Below are 5,485 nucleotides of genomic sequence, written 5' to 3'. Positions count from 1 at the left end.
AAAGAAAGCTTGTGGTTGTTGTACCGTGTTTTGAATTCGTTTTCAGTCATGCCAATGTAGGATCTTGAGTTACCGGAAGTTGTTGTGACAGTAGCTTGGTAGATAATGTTGCTGGTTAGGCACGCACCGTCAAGAGGGCAAAGGTTTTTGTTTCTACAATTGCATTTCTTCTCACTGGAGGACTCGTTGCACTCATTCAGGATCTTCTGGTTGTGGCTTTTCATTATGTTGTAGTGCAGCTGTAGCTGACACATATATATATATATATATATATATGATACTCTACATGTACTGCTGTCTCGAGCAGTTTGAATTTTAGGAGCCTTTTGTCACCCTGGAAAGCGAGCACAGAATTCATAATACCTAGCAACATTGTACACAAAAGCAATAAAATACTTGCTAGGATAAACCTGTATTGTCTACAATAAGGCAGAACAACTGGAACCTTGAAATAGCTCTTCATTTTACATTTTTATTGATCTCTTCAGTTACACAATTGCTAATGTCCAATTCCTTGCTATTTCCATGGTAGCCTTAAAAATAATTAAAAGGAAATAAATTAGAGACCAATATTAATTGGGTAGAGCCAGCAGTAATACTGATTGAGTTTTCAGATCTATCTATTGACTCACTAATCATTGCTATCACAGGAGACCCACACAAAAGGTGAATTCAGAATCAATGTATTAGAATAGCAAAAAGTTCCATTATTATTAATTTATTATTCTACAATAAATATTTACACAAGATGAGGATAAACTATCTGAAATGATGTGCTGTTGTTATTATGGCTGAAAATGGCAAATTGTACCAATTTTTACCAGAGCAACACACGTCCTTGAAATCGCTAAATTTCCCACAAGCAGCCACAATAACGACACAGAAGAACATTTCGGATGAAGGTTAGTTTATTCTCATCTTATATGCAAATATTTATCCCAGAATTGTACAATAATATGGAACTTTTTGCTATTCTCATACATTGCTTCTAAATTCAATAATACCAAGGGTCAAACACATTATGTAGGCATCCTGTGATTGTTAGTATTTGTAAAAAGTAGACTCGAGCCAATGTAATTCTTACATGCAGAAACCTTACGCTTAACTTGAAACATGTTTATTTATCATGAATGTCTTTGCGGATTGGCAAAAAAAACAGCTTAAGGTAATAAGGTCTCTTTGTCATCATGGTGCAGAGCAGTCAACAAATTTAGCTATATATCTTTCCAGATCAACTGAAAAATTAAAAAAAATTCCATTCCCTTGATTCGCCAAATATGACAGTCACATCTTGGGCTGGATGGGTAACAAGATCAGTAAAAGTTCTTCAGGCCATATAGGTCTAGCAGTTAAACTGGTCAAAATGAATGGACTTTCTCCATGCCATAAATTATTTTAATAAAATTTAAAATGTTACCATGACTGAACAACTGTTGAGCGTCTTCCTCCCAATGACACGGATGTGCAGCCATTCACATTAAAGGAGAATTGAAACAAAGGAAACAAAGCTCTCAGTGCAAACCATAAATGCCCTAACTCAACCTGATGGAAGAGAGAGGGTCGTAAGAATGAACAAACAATGAATGGCCATCGTCACAAGCCTAACTCAACCTGATGGAAGAGAGAGGGTCGTAAGAATGAACAAACAATGAATGGCCATCGTCACAATCCTAACTCAACCTGATGGAAGAGAGATGGTCGTAAGAATGCCCAAACAATGAATGGCCATCGTCACAAGCCTAACTCAACCTGATGGAAGAGAGATAGTCGTAAGAATGACCAAACAATGAATGGCCATCGTCACAAGCCTAACTCAACCTGATGGAAGAGAGATGGTCGTAAGTCTGAACAAATACTGAATGGCCATCGTCACAAGCCTAACTCAACCTGATGGAAGAGAGATGGTCGTAAGAATGAACAAACAATGAATGGCCATCGTCACAAGCCTAACTCAACCTGATGGAAGAGAGATGGTCGTAAGAATGAACAAACAAAGAATGGTCATCGTCACAAGCCTAACTCAACCTGATGGAAGAGAGATGGTCGTAAGAATGAACAAACAATGAATGGCCATCGTCACAAGCCTAACTCAACCTGATGGAAGAGAGATGGTCGTAAGAATGGCCAAACAATGAATGGCCAGGGTCACAAGCCTAACTCAACCTGATGGAAGAGAGATGGTCGTAAGAATGACCAAACAATGAATGGCCATCGTCACAAGCCTAACTCAACCTGATGGAAGAGAGATGGTCGTAAGAATGAACAAACAATGAATGGCCATCGTCACAAGCCTAACTCAACCTGATGGAAGAGAGATGGTCGTAAGAATGAACAAATAATGAATGGCCATCGTCACAAGCCTAACTCAACCTGATGGAAGAGAGATGGTCGTAAGAATGAACAAACAATGAATGGCCATCGTCACAAGCCTAACTCAACCTGATGGAAGAGAGATGGTCGTAAGAATGCCCAAACAATGATTGGACATCGTCACAAGCCTAACTCAACCTGATGGAAGAGAGATGGTCGTAAGAATGAACAAACAAAGAATGGCCATCGTCACAAGCCTAACTCAACCTGATGGAAGAGAGATGGTCGTAAGAATGTCCCAACAAAGAATGGCCATCGTCACAAGCCTAACTCAACCTGAGGGAAGAGAGATGGTCGTAAGAATAAACCAAAAATGAATGGCCATCGTCACACGCCTAACTCAACCTGATGGAAGAGAGATGGTCGTGAGAATGCCCAAACAATGAATGGCCATCGTCACAAGCCTAACTCAACCTGATGGAAGAGAGATGGTCGTAAGAATAAACAAACAATGAATGGCCATCGTCACAAGCCAAACTCAACCTGATGGAAGAGAGATGGTCGTAAGAATGAACAAACAATGAATGGCCATCGTCACAAGCCTAACTCAACCTGATGGAAGAGAGATGGTCGTAAGAATGAACAAACAATGAATGGCCATCGTCACAAGCCTAACTCAACCTGATGGAAGAGAGATGGTCGTAAGAATGAACAAACAAAGAATGGCCATCGTCACAAGCCTAACTCAACCTGATGGAAGAGAGAGGGTCGTAAGAATGAACAAACAAAGAATGGCCATCGTCACAAGCCTAACTCAACCTGATGGAAGAGAGAGGGTCGTAAGAATGAACAAACAAAGAATGCCCATCTTCACAAGCCTAACTCAACCTGATGGAAGAGAGATGGTCGTAAGAATGAACAAACAAAGAATGGCCATCGTCACAAGCCTAACTCAACCTGATGGAAGAGAGAGGGTCGTAAGAATGAACAAACAATGAATGGCCATCGTCACAAGCCTAACTCAACCTGAGGGAAGAGAGAGGGTCGTAAGAATGAACAAACAATGAATGGCCATCGTCACAAGCCTAACTCAACCTGATGGAAGAGAGATGGTCGTAAGAATGAACAAACAATGAATGGCCATCGTCACAAGCCTAACTCAACCTGATGGAAGAGAGATGGTCGTAAGAATGAACAAACAATGAATGGCCATCGTCACGAGCCTAACTCAACCTGATGGAAGAGAGATGGTCGTAAGAATGAACAAACAATGAATGGCCATCGTCACAAGCCTAACTCAACCTGATGGAAGAGAGATGGTCGTAAGAATGAACAAACAAAGAATGGCCATCGTCACAAGCCTAACTCAACCTGATGGAAGAGAGATGGTCGTAAGAATGAACAAACAATGAATGGCCATCGTCACAAGCCTAACTCAACCTGATGGAAGAGAGATGGTCGTAAGAATGAACAAACAATGAATGGCCATCGTCACAAGCCTAACTCAACCTAATGGAAGAGAGATGGTCGTAAGAATGAACAAACAATGAATGGCCATCGTCACAAGCCTAACTCAACCTGATGGAAGAGAGATGGTCGTAAGAATGAACAAACAATGAATGGCCATCGTCACAAGCCTAACTCAACCTGATGGAAGAGAGATGGTCGTAAGAATGAACAAACAATGAATGGCCATCGTCACAAGCCTAACTCAACCTGATGGAAGAGAGAGGGTCGTAAGAATGAACAAACAAAGAATGGCCATCGTCACAAGCCTAACTCAACCTGATGGAAGAGAGATGGTCGTAAGAATGAACAAACAAAGAATGGCCATCGTCACAAGCCTAACTCAACCTGATGGAAGAGAGAGGGTCGTAAGAATGAACAAACAAAGAATGGCCATCGTCACAAGCCTAACTCAACCTGATGGAAGAGAGAGGGTCGTAAGAATGAACAAACAATGAATGGCCATCGTCACAAGCCTAACTCAACCTGATGGAAGAGAGAGGGTCGTAAGAATGAACAAACAAAGAATGCCCATCTTCACAAGCCTAACTCAGTTTGGCTTTGTACAGAGACAAAGTATGACTAAAGATAATTTGTGATTGTTGAAAAGGAAAAGTAAAACAATCTGCCAAGTAAAAAAAAATTAGTGCTGTTGGTCACAATAACAATAATTGTTTTGTCAATGTATGTGTTGATTACAGCAGTTATTGCTGACACAATCATATATGGTATGAACAATAGTATGTCTAAATTAAGCACTCAACCCAAGACAAAACAGCTGATCATCAGAAGCATTCTCATAATTCAGTGAAACCACAGTCTGACCAGAACCAACAAGGTTTTCTTAGTCAATAGTAAAAGCCTGCATATACGAACATATATATATTTTTTGTCTGGCAAAATAGGAATACTTGGATGCAGGCTTAAAGTGGGTTCTTGACAAGGTCCTAATTTCTATGTAGGAGATATTGGTAGTGATTGCCAGAAAAATAAATATTTGGGATCTCAAAGTCAAACCCCTTGGTTAAAGTGCTTATTGCAATTTAACTGTTACTCACATAATTATAGAACCTGCTTGATTTTTGTTCACTAAACAGCTCTTTGTATAATTATGCCAAACATCTGCCAAAAGGTTCTTGCAAAAGGATCTCTTCGCAGGAGTTGTCGAGAGTAATAAATCGTCTTTCTAACGAAATAAACTAAATTAAAATAAGTGCGAATTTTTCTTGATTTTTACCTTGTGTTTGAGGAAAGCACCTGGTTGATCCCGTGGCTGCCTACACGAATAAGAAAAATACGTACTGCTGTCAATTTTTTACAATTCGTTGGCTCAATTCGCTTCAACTGTAAAAGATCATCACGCACTTGACTAATACAGATAACCGAAAAAAAGCATTAAAGCAACTACAATAGGAAGTCTTATACCTCCGAAAACGCTAACACCAAACACATTGTACACCGTCGAAACTCGATTCTGGTCGAAACTGAAATCTGTGAATGAAAATACAAGTTAATACTGTTAAATTCACTCTGTTCATTTCAATTCAGTGTAGAAGAACATCACGAGAATCTCAGCATACAGATAAAATAACAATGGAAATTAATCTTACATGTAAATGAGGAAAACAGCACAATCCGTGTTCGTCGATCTGTGGAACCTCCGCGCGCT

At 39.8% G+C, this 5,485-nt stretch overlaps 1 long non-coding RNA gene across 1 annotated transcript in view; it reads right to left on the bottom strand.

The window, feature by feature from the left end:
* Positions 1-342: 342 nt before the first annotated feature.
* Positions 343-5,485, bottom strand: part of LOC138056644 (uncharacterized) — a 5,179-nt gene continuing 36 nt past the window's right edge. The window contains exons 1-4 of the long non-coding RNA XR_011133495.1: positions 5,427-5,485; positions 5,242-5,307; positions 5,054-5,093; positions 343-533 (exon numbers count right to left, since the gene is read on the bottom strand). The exon at positions 5,427-5,485 is cut by the window's right edge and continues 36 nt beyond it. This is a non-coding gene — a long non-coding RNA (uncharacterized lncRNA). The remainder of the gene's footprint in view (positions 534-5,053; positions 5,094-5,241; positions 5,308-5,426) is intronic.

Source organism: Montipora capricornis, chromosome 7 (assembly GCF_036669925.1).
Source record: "Montipora capricornis isolate CH-2021 chromosome 7, ASM3666992v2, whole genome shotgun sequence".
Lineage (NCBI taxonomy): Eukaryota > Metazoa > Cnidaria > Anthozoa > Scleractinia > Acroporidae > Montipora > Montipora capricornis.
This window is presented reverse-complemented; position numbering and strand designations above follow the sequence as displayed.